A 14280-nucleotide genomic window follows, 5' to 3' on the forward strand; every position below is an offset into this window, starting at 1 on the left:
AACTGCCAATTCAAGTACCTTTTGTCTCCCTAACTTAGGTCACTGCAAACCTCGCTGTTTCACCAGTTGCATTGATAGCTGTGCAAAATACTGATTGTTCAATTTTGAGATATGCATAAAAATACAAATCAGATTGTGCTTGTATTTTATATTCAAAAAAGAAATTAAGATGTTCTAAATCCACTTGAATTAAGACCCCATCATCCAACTGTCTTGATGTGGGCACTCCCAAGCCCACATGCATCACAAAACAATGTTTAAAGAGCATTTCCCAGAATAGTCAGAGTTTTCTTGATCCCACCTTCCACCTAAAAGATTCTTTAAAATCATGTTCAACCTCTTATCCTCCCAGCTCCAAAGCAATTTAAATAAATATTAAAAATTAGGACCAATTCACATAAATAGAAAAGTTTTCTTTGGCTTTATAATTTCCAAAGATGTTTTTAAAAGTATGCAAGAGACAGGATCTTTTAGTAATATCTTTTACTGGACGAACTATGTAGTTGGGAAAGATGTTAGACAAGCTTTGGGCCAAAAACGCATTTCTCAAAACTATCTAGGTTGCCCAATAAAAAGCCCGTTACTAAATGTATGCTTCTCACATATTGCTTGGATCATCAGGGATACTACAACACTACCTGCAGAAGTCTCTTATTTAACATCTTTTAAAACTATTAATAAAACTGAAAATTCAGCTGACCCACAGTGAATGCACATATCTTCCTTTGAACGAAACTTTTTTGATACAATACAAGAAACACAACACAAGTTTAAGAGGTAAGATGGAAGACTCAGGACACTGACAGACATGTAGCTCCCCATTGTAACTCATGGAGCTTAATATAAAGTGCTATGAGCTACAGTGACTCCTCCCAACCCGGACATTCCCTATTTGGTCAGGAGGGGGAGGGAACAAAGAAGGGGGAAAAAAAAAAAAAAAGACAGCTACATCTAGGAGCAGATCCAACAGAGCCTCTCTCCCCTAGCTACTCCCCCCCCTTCCCCCCCACCCCCAGTGCCTTCTTCAAGTTGGGAGGGGGAGACCTTAGAGGAAGCTTCAGGACCTCCAGCAGGTCTCCAATCCACCTATCCTCCCTCCCCCAAGCACAGGCAGGGCAAGCCCCAGACTGGAGCTCCCTCCATTGCCTACTCCCCATTCCAGGCCTGAAGTCAGCACTGGGGGCAGGGCTCACTGCCCAGCCCTGCCCACATGCAAGGGCACACAGAAGTTAATGAAGGTGCTCCACTTTGGAGTGCCTTCATCTGAACCCTTATTAAATGAGGGTTAATTTGTCATGCAAATCAGGGGCTTTTAAAGTGCTCTGCAGCTATGCACTTCTGTCAGGACACAGTGGTAGAGCGCTTTCAGAGGGCAAAACGCACTACAAATATCACTTGTTAGCACCCTCAGTGATTTCCATTTCATATGCAAGAACACCACAAAAGCCACCAAAAAGACAGGCAGCTCCTTAGGAAGTTTAGATGTCTGGGCTTTGCTGGTGGTGGTTATACTTTTTGGCTTGTTTTTCCTTCCACTTCCAGAAGAGAAAGAACTCCCTGTGACTCTAACAAATGAACTAAGTGAAATGCTATTTCCTATTTCTAATCAAAACAATCCTCAAGGCTAGTAACATGGATTCCAACTACTACAAAGATAATTTCCACCCCCATCCACTCTCCCTCCCCCATCCCCAACAAAAGGGTTCCACAACTTCAAAAAGGTTGCTCATGGTAACACCTCTGGGACAGAGTTTTTCAGTAGCAAATCTCTAACTAAGAACACAAACCCATCAAGAAATCAGGATAAACTAAGATATAAACCTCTCCAGGGGAAGGTAAGAATCCATCCCTATTTGCTTAGTCATGTTCTCAGAACACTACAGCCTGCATTCATGAAGGTGCTTAACTAGATGGCCCCAGAAGTCTCTTCCAAGCCTATGATTCTAATAGGACCAATGAAATATACAATTCTTACTAATTTCTGCTTCACATAAATATATCTAAGAGAAAAATAACAGGTAAAAGATGTCAACCCTTCATAAACTTAAATCTAATGGACATAGATATTACTTATTCTTATCTAGCTATACATTCACTATAACTTACAAATACCACCAGTAACAGCTTTTTCCATTGCTGAAGTAGTCACAACTCCTAAAAAGCCTAGCATGGCACATCTCAGATTGCAAGGGATATTTATTCAACTGTACTTGTTCATTATACACCACTTGAGTAAGACCAGTTACCAGTACATCAATCTTTACTAGTAAGATCCAGGAATGAGAAAGGGGAAGCAAAAGCTTCCTACTACTTGCAACAGATGGATCACTTGGATAGTTAGGAACATGGGACTGGCAGAGACTTAAGACAAAGAATTTTCTTCTCTCCAGAGCGAAGGAAGCAAACAATTTTCAATACAAGTGAAAAATAAAGTAAAAGCTGACTACTAAAAAGTGATCTAATTAATTCAAACAGGGCCCATCCTCTACCACGTAAAGCTGCCCCAATCATCAAGCATTCATTTGGCAGATAAAAAGACACCAAAATACTAAACTAATTCTCCAAACAGCTGAGCTAGTCAATACACAGGAGTTAAGAGATAATCAAGTGGTAGGAATATGCTAGGCTTCTAACTTAACTATACAGAGAAATGATAGCCAAGTAGGATAAGCTGTGCCAAGTTTTACTTTGAATACAATGGTGTTTTTTAATCATTTTCCATCAAGATCTATAATAGCATGTATTTGTTAGCAATGAGTTATCCGCTTCCAAAATTCACCAAAGCTTCAAAGTGATATTACAATCAAATATACAAAAATGAAGTTACAGTAGCCTTAATCCTGATATTTATTTAATAAAGCCTGGTATTTATTTAATAAGAAGGAAAAATGGGATGGCTGCAGTTTGAAATAGGCAGCTGAGGTACAAATAGCCATACAAAAATAAGCAGCCAGAGGAGGAAACCAAAAATAAAGGCTACAATGTTGCAAGGTAGGTGCAGCTGTAAGACGGTGGGACAGAACTCCAGACAAGTAGAAAAGCAAACTTCAGCAGATGAGGGCAGCCTGCTCATTAAGCTGAGGGAAGCCACCTGAAGCTGGTCAGGGGATCACCTGACCAGAAGAGGTAGAGCCCTGGGAGATACAAACTCAGCTCCTGAGCCAAAGCAGGTAGGCTAGTCTAGGCTGTACTTAGGGAAAAAGCTACTAGCACAGACAGGGCTGAGAGACTATGGTGAGTAGGCTCAAGAGAACCAGAGCTGGGGAAAGTACAAGTTAACACAGGGGGTGGGCAATTATTTTGGCTTGTAGGCCACTTAATGAGTTTTGATAAGCTGTTGAGGGCTGTACACAAAATATTTCAGAAAACTATAATTTTAGCAAGTTCAAGACTTAAAAAAAATTATGTATTAAAAACCAAATATCTACTTTTTAAAATTTTAGAAATATTTTTGTCCTCATTTATGTTTCTGAATAGCATATATGGAGGTGATTGCATAATAGTTCAAATAAAGGATTACTCTTGTATGTTGTGTGGGAGGGGGGGATGTCTGGGGAGATGAAGGGGGTGTGAAAAGCTGCCCACACTAGGTCTTGGGAGCCAGCTGGCGTGGGGAGAGGTAGGGCCAGGGGACACAGATAGCAGAGCTTGCCTGGGTGATACAGTACTGGTGTAGTCTGCCCCCTATCTGGCCTACAGCACTACATACCATGCCAAGCCCCAGCTGTTCCCACCCAGGTTAGCCAGTGCCACACTCCTAGCCATGCCAGTCTTGTGCTGGGCAGCCCCTGCTCCTGCCTTGACAAACAGGGCTCTGGCTCCCAGCTGCCTTCTAGCTGCTCACCGCGTCAGATGCACACAGTGGACAGAAGGTGGCCAGTAGCGGAAGCTGTGTGTGCTGGGGCAGGAGCTGCCTGGTTGTAGCTTCCCCAAAGCAGAACAGTGCAGGAGGGGGAACTGCTGCTGGAGGTAGGGGAAGCCAAGCAGAACTCAGGTGGCTGGAGCAACACTAGGAAGCTGTGGATGCTAGCCGGGGCTGGAGCAGTGTTGTTGGTGGGTTCAGGGAAGCATAGCCCCTTGCAGGACTGACCCCTTACAGGGCTGCCACTGCAGTGGCAGCTGTGGACTGGATACAATCAATTGGTGGGCTGGATCTGGTCCAGGGGCCATATTTTGCCCACCCCTGGCCTAACAGAACAGGAACCTGGAGACTGTAGAAACTGATGAGGGGATTACCGTAGACTGATGAAGACTGGCTTGGGGCTGTAGGGATGGACAAGATGCCATGTGACAGGATACCTGGAAACACTCTGGGTTCCAAACTCTGCAGTAAGCAAGGTCATGACTGAGCTTAGGCTGAGGGCCAAGGCCCAAACAAAAAGGGATGAGGGCACAAGGGGCCAGAGGTACTAACTGATGGTAACTGACAACTGTGAGACACACAGGTGTGGATTTGGGGGAGGCTGGAGGCCACAACTAACACCCTGAAGGCAATTTAGTGCCTTTTGAGGCACAGAAAGGCCATAAGTAGTACCAGCAAGGCACAGAATTGGGTGACAAAGGGTCCAGAGAGGGACAGGGCTAAGAATCTGGCTAGGTCAATTTCAAGCCAATCAAGCTTATCTCAGGATTCAGGTGTAGCATCCCAATTCCTATACATCAAGCCACAGCAGGTGAAATAACAGGGAGAACACACCAAGGAGCTTGACTGGCCACTAAGGAGTGGCATGACTTCCCTTGGAGTCAGACTTGCAACAGATGCATACATTCCTACTGCTAAAAGCTAACATTTCAATACTATGTCAGTAATGATTATACCTTGTAAATCAATGGAATATGAGGTGCACATGGAAATTGTTTTATAAAGGCACAAAGAGGTTTAAGGTATTATGTGAGAGAGTCTCAGAGTGGTCCCCAGGAAGCTCTGGGTAGGTAGAAAAGCTTACTTTTGTTGCTGAGCCCATGTTGAAGACAAGCCTCCCTGCCTAAAGGTAGATCACTTGGCCTACAAAGATAAGGAAGAGGAAGCTTGTTTGGGTTGGGGGGGGGGGTGTTAATCATCAAAAACTTCTTTTACTATATTCCTTTAGAGTAAAAACAATGCATTTTGGAGGTCTCTGCAAACACAAACTGTGTCTACCTTTTTTCTCACATCTGCTTATCTCCTAGAATGTTGAACTGCATACCAAATCATTAACACCTTCAAGAACATCCTGGAATAGGATGAATTTAAACTACAAGGGGAATCTGAAGAACCATGATTAAGCCTTGGGGACAAATAAATAAATAAATTTGTTGAGTTGCAGCTTTCAGGAACAGGAAAGGGTACTAGACCTTTCTACTAGAGTGTATGCTCCCAAATGTAACTGAAGATCCCAAGACTAAAACATAGCATTTACACTTGGTTCAGGAGTTTAAACCAAGGAATTCGGAAGCCTGATCACTTCAATAGTGTGCCTACATAAAAGCTGGCAAATAACTGAGTCTTGCATAATGGGGGGAATACAAATCCCAGTAAATTTTATTCTTTAAAATAAACAGATAATGTGACAGACTAGAAAAATCACAATGAATCACTATTGTTAAAGCTTTGGACAACTTTTCCCAACACTTATAAAAGTGATTAAAAGTAGTGCCACATTCACTGCAATTTGAAGGAATAGTATTACTTCCTCCTTGTTTATAGTTGCATTTAGTATAAGGGATTAATTTAAGAGAACTTGAGTTTAAAAAAAAAAGAGAGCTCTCTCACTAGGGCTGTTGTTCCAGCTTTTACTTTCTGGTATCTCTCTTTGCCGTTCTATAGAGTGTCTATTCCTACACTGTTTTCATCTTCTGTTGTCTTGTACTCTCAATCACTTGTGAGCTGCTTCCTCTTTTCCCTATTATGATTTTCACATAAAATGAGGTATAAAATTGAAAATGTCCAAATGTTTTATTTCCATTCATTATGAAGCCCATTATCAATATGACAATAAATCTCATTCATACCAGCCTCTTAGGAATAAGAACATATTTATGATTTAAGTCCTAAAATAGTCTGTGAAGAGTACACATTAAAAAAAAGTAATGCTTCTATGAATGCTTGAACTTGCATGTAGAAAAAAATTATGCAATCCACTTTGGGACTATTTTTGCTTGAAAACAGCTGCTGAATATAAACAGCCAGTCCACATTTGATGCTAAATTAGCATAATTATTTCATAAATTTAAATAAGATCCATATGTATGACATCTGAGCACACTCTAAACCAGACCACTTTTTCCAGCTAAACGTCCAAATGACACACCTGGATCAGAGGCAGGCCACAGGTGGACTCTAGGACTTGCACCTGCTAGCACTTCTCCCCCTGGCAGCACAGGGAGAGTACCTGTTGCCAAAATACCATCTCCATGAGCCAGGTCCAATGGTCCCATGAAGCTGACAATCTTAACCTTTATACTTGGTACATAGTATCTTTGCACCTGGGCATTTTAAAAGAAAGGACACTTGGTTCAGTCACCAGAAAGCTAGCCAGAAGCAACTAAGCTCAGTCTGAGTAGAGGGAGGATGGGAAGGAAAGAGAGAGTCTTCAGTCTTCTAAAAGATACTTTGTAATTAGCATTCTGGGACACAATTTGTGACTGGGATTTCTCTTCCACCTGTCAGAAACTAGTGACTATTATCACCACTCCACCAACCAGAGGAACACCTCATCTGCAAAACATGATTAGCTATTACAATAAGCATTTCTCTTTGTTAACTGTTCCTCCTCCTCCGCATCCCAAAAAACAAGCCTAGGAAATTCACTAAGAGAAAGCTTAATTAATTTTAGAGTTTAATTTAAAATGGAGTTGAAGAGTACCTGATAGCACCGCCTTCCCTTCCAGAATACTGAATTATGAACTTGATAACCCAAAATTTCTGAAAATAAGGATACAATAGTAGTACCCTGCCCTTTTTGAGTAAAGACCCAATCCAGACACTACATAAACACACATTTTCCAGAACACTCAGGGAGTAGGCCATAGGACTGGGGACCTACCTAAATCATGGGGAAGTTCATGGTGCAGTGGCACTTTTAATCTTATTCTTTTTGCCATGCTCGTCCCCCACCCAAATGGCCAAGAGGCAAAAACCACAACATCAATTGCCTCTCAGCCACTTGGTGGCTGGGGGAAGGGCATAGCAAAAACAGCAAAATTATAAGGTGCTGCTGCACCACAAACTTCTACCATGATTTAGGTAGGTCCTGACCTGACTCCTGTTTAGAGCCCAATGATTTTTCTTTGCCAAAGCTAATTTTACATTTAGGTGACCTATTCTGAACAGAAACTAGCTACCTCTACTCTACATTCAAGCACTGAAGCCAGTCCACAACCCCAATGCCATCTTGATTTTACAATCCCTTCACCTTTACACGCAGGGTTTTATTTAATGTTACACTTCCACATACCAATAAGTCAGGGGTGTCAAACTCAAAGAAAGGAGGCATAGGGCCAGGCCATCGGTCAAACTGGACCCACAGACTGGCCCTGTGCATGTCCTGGAGTAGTCAGAGTGGGCACCACAGGCAGTGCAGTTCTGCTGCAGCCACTCCAAGGCTGTGCTACAGTTTGGGAAGCGCTGGCCAAGGCCACCCCATCCTGACCACTTCAATCACTTCTTCCTCATGTGATAAAGACCAAACAGTTGGTGCAACTCAGATGGCTGCTCACACCATCCCTGCTCCTGCCCCTGGGGCCCCAGAGGGGCTCATTGGTTAGATGGAAGTCCTGCCTGCCTCCCACAGGGCCAGGGGCACAGTGCCCAGACAGGGAAACAGGAGCTAAATGAATGAACACAAGCAACTACTAGCATGCAGCACTACCTTCCCTGCAACTGCCCCGTGCTTCAAACACATGGTGCAATGACCCAAGGGGATTGTGGGGCACCTCAGCCTCTCTCCTCCTCAGGTGTCCTCTGCAGACACCCCATGCCACATTCCATCTGCAATGGAGGGCTCCTTATAGGCTCTGCTGTATGGCCCAGTGCCCCACTCAACCCACTCCCACTTTCCTTTCCCCCAGAGCTCACTCCAGCTCAATGGAGAAGCTGCTGCATGCAACATGACCCAGTGGCATGCAGCAGTTTTGAGGCCATGCTGTATGTAGCATTGCTTTCCCGCTGATCAGGAGCAAACCACAAGCGGGGCCCCTCCACCAGCATCCATGAGCGGGGTTCACAGGGGAACCTGCAAGATTAAAGTACCAGCAGTGCAACCCACTTCTACTGTGAATCTGGTAGGTCCTTAAGCCACAAGCAGGTGGGGAGTGGCATCCGGGAATGACATAAGTAGGCTGGACCAGGGAGACCACCAGATCTTGGGGTGGTCACAGTATGGGGCCGAGGCCTGGTACAGAGCAATGGATCCACTGCCCACATGGCCCTGCGATGGGCACAAATATGCAGGGATTAGATCGCAGATCTGCCCTGTCCCTGTGCTGTTACTGCCCCACAATCCTGGGGTCCCCAAGGAGACTGGCCAGGAGCTGCATAGACAGGGCACATGGGATGAATATGGGATGGCAGGAATATGGGATGTGTCTATAGACAGGTAGACAGCTGTATCTGCGGCCAGGGCCCAGCAAAGAGCCGCAATCTGCTTCTGATGCACTCCTGCTCATGGAACCTGCATCCACTGCTTGGCCATGTTGGCAGCAGATCGTGGCTCTGCCTCAGGCCTTGCCCCCACTCTGTCACCACCCCAAGACCCTGTACCACGATCCCATCCTTGTCACCACCCCTCAAGCCCATCCTGCTCCTAAAACCTGCAGCTCCAATCCACATACGGAGTTTTGGTGAGCTGCTGTGCACAGAAAGGCAGGGGAGGTGCTGACCCAACCCATGACAGCTCAGCAAAATTTCCTATGTGGCCCACAGGCCCAAATAATTGCCCACCCCTGTCTTAGAGGCTGGGGACCATACACCACAGAGGGCCACAATACCAAGGCCATGGCCCTCCCTCACTTTCCTGGCTACAAGCTGGGGGCAACTCCCCCACCCCAACTGTTGTACCACATACATGGGGACCACCACTGCAGGCTGCATGTGTCCACCCTGCAGTGCCCTGCCCCTGGCAAGAAAAGGGAGGGGAGCCCAGAGATTCTGGAGCAATGAGGGAAGTAATGACAAGGAAGAGCCCAGGGGCACAGATTAACCCTTCATGTGCCTCACATGACCCACAGCCTAGCAGTTAGACAGCCCTAGACTAGATCACCCCTGGAGGTCCCTTCCAACTCTACTTTCCTATAACTTTGTGATTCATTCTTCAATAATAGCTACACTGTGAACACAGCCAGAGTAGATACTGATAATTCCCAGTCACTACCAACAGTTCCAGGGTAGAAAAGTTAAAAATGCACAGAAAGGTCTGATTTTTGCTGAACCAATGTTCTGGATGGGCAGAATATGGGCAATCTAACCTCTGTGTAATAAAGTTGCTAGTCCTTTCACTTTCTAATTTAAGCATCTGCAAATGTATCTTTTCAAGATAAACTAATAAAATCCACTTTTCCCAGTTTCAAAACAGCTTCAATAACTCTTCTGCGATTAGCCTGTAGTTAGCAGCAAAATGAAACAAATAAAAGGAGAAGAGAAAATGACCAGTCTTAATTAGGGGTGCACCAACAAAGATTTTCTTGGCTGATACTGATAGCCAATTATTCACCATCAGCCAATACCTGATAACTAATTTATAGAAATACAGCAAGGCAGCATGGAGAGCAGGTCCCTGCAGGTATGTCTATAGAGGGGAAGGGGCATGGGAGGAGCAGACCAAGGCCCTAACGGTGAGGGAGGGAGTGGGGCAGGGGGTACTGCCTAGTGAGGGCAGTGAATGGGCCCCTGGTGCTGGGACAGGGAGAGGGACAGAGCTGCAGGCAGCTTGTCTGGGGGGGGAAGGGGGGGTCAGTTTCCCAGTGCTTAAAAATGGTAGCAGCAGTGCTTGAACTAAAGCTTGTCAAATAAGCTTTAGTTAAAGCACTGCCTCTACCATTTTTAAGCACAAAAATAGAGCAGAGCCAAGTGGGGCAAGGGTAAAGATGGGCTGCCTGCTGTGGGCTCAGGGCTCTCCACCCTGCTGTCTTTGTTCCAGGAGCCACATACTGGCTGCACATCCTCTGCCCACAGAGCAGCAGGAGGCGCAACTCGCTTTCCCTACTGCTGCCAGGTGGGCAGGGGATGAGCACCTGGACACAGCTGCCAGGGCAAAGGCAGCAGAGCACAGAGCCCCAAACTCGCACATCCAAGGGTACACGCATCCATGTGCACATGCGCAGTTGCACGCATGCACATGGCATCCAGAGGAGCCCTGGCCAGAAGATGCATTATATTTATTGGTGACATTATTGGCTACACTGGCCAAAAAAAGCTGAAGTTAATTTTCCCCTTATATCGGTGCCATATCAGATTGGCAGTGATATCGGTGAACCTCTAACTTTCAATTGCTTTCTAAATCTTCAGAATCATGTCAAATTTACACTGCCAGTTAGGACGTACAAGCAACAGACAAGATTATGTATCTAGAAGGAAAAATCCAGGGAAAAATTAGGTTTGGAGTGGAACAGATTAATAAAGATCACATTTTCTTTCCCTTAAATTTTAACCAATTATGAGGCATAAAGACACAGTAAAGCAACCCTCAGCTACTAAGAAGTTGGACAGCCCTGATCTAGTTGAACCCCTACTAGAGGCAGGCACAAACACCCACTTAAACAGGAGAAACTTCCAAGTTTGCATCAAGAAAAAATGTTAAACAAACTCTCCCATTCCAGCAAAAATAACAGTTTATATAGCCTCAACTTTACCAAGTAACTATGATCAGAGCCCTATGGAAAGTCTCTGTAATAATGCCTAGGAATAAAATCCAGTAAAAATTATCCTGTGTTCCCACTACGTAGCCCTAAGTGTCGTTACTAGGACCACTCTCTTTCCTGGTCATGTCTAACTCTAGTTAGAACTAGTAAGTATATTTTCTATTTCAGTCCAAGAGCAACATAGTTTATTTCTGAATTCCAGTCATTTTTTTAATAAAAAACTCAAAGCATAACAGAAATCTTGATTTATAAAGCTACTCTTAATCCAAAATGTATGAATGTCACTCAATATCAATGCAGGTTTCTCTTCTGACTTCATAAACATATGGCATTCCCATCCTCTCCAATCCAAGAGTGCTGTGCAGCTCAGGTTTCAGTGCTCATTGTATTTTAGCCTTTAAAATAGCATACTTTGTTCAAAGTAGGTTATTAAAACAGTAACTCTGTTTTATAGTCTAGTTTTTTTGTTTTTCTAATTTTAACCTTGGCAGTTTGCATTACTCAATCCAAGTCAATTACTTTGAAAAGATCAAGGGGTCTCAACAGATAAATTGCGATGGATTCTCTGCCACGTTCTGCTCCCTTTGCTGTACTGGTGAGAAGAAGCTGGTAAGAAGAATTACCTTCAAATCTTCTGCCAGAATCCCTGCAAAAAGTGGAGCAAAAACAAACTGCTTCATTCCTTCCTATGGCACAGAGAGTAGTACACCAGATGTGGCTGGACTGCACTGCACCAGAAACCCAGTGGCTAAAACTACGTACTGGATCTCAGGTATTCTATTTTTTTTTTTTTTTTTACCCAAACCATGAAGGCTGTTGGGGTATCAGTGCCATTTTCGCAGAGGTGCTTCTTTTAGTGTCAGCACAGCCAATCAAGCTTTTAGCCTGTTCTCCCTGGAGCTACCACAGCCACACCCTTCTCTGCAATGCAAGAGATGACTAATGGGGCTATGCTGACCAGCTGTGTCAGGGAAGGAACACCAATGACTAACAGCATTCCAAGCCTGCTGGGGAAGTTGTATCTAGTTTTGGGATGGAGGTAGCAGACACATTCAAATATAGCAATCTGGAATTCAAGATCTAGCCCCAGAAATACATTTTCAAAGTAATCAAATACAAGATTTTCTTAAGTGGCTGTTAAGGACGAGAAGCTAAACATCAGTTTGACACTGATTCAATTAAAACAACATTGTATCCAACTTAAATAAAATTCAAGTCAATAAAAGATGTACAGGTTTCCCTTCCTTTATGCAGGTTCTGTACGTGCGAATTCACTCTTATGCGATGACCCTTTTTATATTAAAAAAATCATTATATGTGAGGTAATTTCACTTTTATGTTATCAGTGTGGTAGAAGCCTGCAGTTAGCTGCTTTGTGTGGTGCATTGTGGAAGTGATGCGCATCAAAATATAGATCTCCTCTGTGGATGTATGCTCTTTGCTCGTTCTGTGACATACTTCTGTAATTGCCATCCCCCTCATCTTCCTGCTAGCTTATCTCCTACCCTTCTCCCTGTGCTTGTGTGTACTGTCTGCTGTTGGTGAGTACCAAAATCGTCTTGTCAAAGTGGTAGAAATGGGTCTGGGGGACAATACAGTCGAGGTTTTGGAATATATCCCTATTTGTTACATTGTAAAGTGGTTCTTTTTATGCAAATTTGAGTTATGCACCATTTTCCAGGAACACACATACAGCATAAAGCCAGAGAAACCTCAAAAGCAGTTTTTTGGTCAATTAATAATGCACCATTTTGTTCCTCCCACACAAAGGAGTGTTAATATCAACCCCCAGATGCAACTGAGCGGAGAATATGAATTATGTTTCACAAATGTTATTATTTATTTTGATTTCAAATGGAAATAAAATATATGGAAAATGAAGCCTAAGGGGACTGGTTCTATAGCAATCTAGCAGCAGGGAGTCCCGAGACTCTTCACTGTCCAGGAACCACTGGTTCCCTAAAGCCACAAATGTTGGGTTTATCTGCCTGGCAAGCAGCCTGGGACTCTACCGAGCAGCCAAAGAATATAAACCTAGTCTATAAGCCTATGCTGTTGGAGAGATTTGTGGGTGAGGTCACAAAAACCCACCTGGGCTCCATCATACACAATCATCAGGAAACATTTTTGATTTAAATATGCTGACTAGGCAAAAAGTGTCAAAATTCTGAAAAAAGTTCCAATGACTTGCCCTTCCATTAACTACATAAGTGCACCAAGTATCTTTGCATTCACAATTATACCGCAAGTCCTAATTTAAACTTTAAAAAACTGCAAAAGTGGGACTTTATATTTTTTAAATACTATACTGTATTCAAGTTGTAGGCTTTGAATTTTTTTTTTAAGTAAGAGACACCCACCTAATGTTTCTTCCATGTAATAGTCCTCAGCATATCCAACTGTACCTAGGTACTGGAATGGCCCAAGATCAATGCCTGAAAGTCTCTGTACTACAATGCAGGATATACTAACGTTTAACCTATGGCCCCTAGAGCTATGTCATCCAGCCCGTAAGGCCGCCCATGGGTCCAGAAATTTGGCAACAGGGAAGCAGTGGCAGCGTTAACAGCTCCCAAAGCCACAGCAATTAATGCTGCCACTGCTCCCCACCACCAAATATTCAGGCTCAGAGGGAACCCAATGGGCCTGATGACATGGCTGTGCACACTAGGCCAAATCTGGAGTGCAGAGTGTGATCTGATGCACAAAGCCAACCCTACACCACTCACCTGACCCATGGGGCCACACAGACTAAGCAACAATGCAGTATATTATTGCTTATATACTATGGCAGGGGTTCTCAAACTGTGGGCCACAACCCCCTGGGGGGGTCATGAACAGTTTAAAAGGAGGCTTGAGGAAGTAGCATGCAGCAGCAGCGTGGAGTGGTAGATGTTGGCGGCTGGCGCATGAAAGCTCCCAGTCTCCTGCTGCCGCCATCCAGCACTCAGGGTCGTGGCATCACAAAGTTTGAGAACCCCTGTACCATGGAAATATCTTGTAGTAAGTTTGTAGCATACCTCTGATATCATACACATTTTTATTACTTGACATTGCCCTCATTCTAAAAAAACTGTGTATAACTTCAGGGAACAATGAATACAAACCAAAATCCATTAACACCCTTAAAAACCCCCCAAAAACAACAACAACAAAAATCACTGAGAAACAGCAATTGCTAAGACTGAAGAAAGCTTAAATAAGCAGACCCTATTATCAAGGGCACTTGAGTTATATGACTGACAACTAACCTGTATTAAAATCAAAGCTGCCTGACTTCATTATTTGAATCAACGTTTAGCTTAAAGACAACTAAACAAAGCTGTTCAGAAGAAAGTCTTTTAAATACATGCAAACTAAACATCTGCCCCACGTACATCATGTGTTTCCTATACCCAGCATAGGAGAGGAAGGATAGGGGGAAATCTTTTTTTTTTTTTTTTT

The 14280-nt window shown here is 43.7% G+C and overlaps 1 protein-coding gene across 2 annotated transcripts in view; it reads right to left on the reverse strand.

The window, feature by feature from the left end:
- The window catches only part of ZNF236 (zinc finger protein 236), a 129631-nt gene extending 117777 nt beyond the window's left edge, over window positions 1–11854 (reverse strand). For both annotated transcript variants that reach the window (XM_019544878.1, XM_019544869.1), the window contains exon 1: window positions 11356–11854. The gene's annotated coding sequence lies outside the window, so the exon portion shown is untranslated. The remainder of the gene's footprint in view (window positions 1–11355) is intronic.
- Between the last annotated feature and the right edge of the window lie 2426 nt (window positions 11855–14280).

Source organism: Crocodylus porosus, unplaced genomic scaffold, assembly GCF_001723895.1.
Source record: "Crocodylus porosus isolate Cpor-Errol unplaced genomic scaffold, CroPor_comp1, whole genome shotgun sequence".
NCBI lineage: Eukaryota > Metazoa > Chordata > Crocodylia > Crocodylidae > Crocodylus > Crocodylus porosus.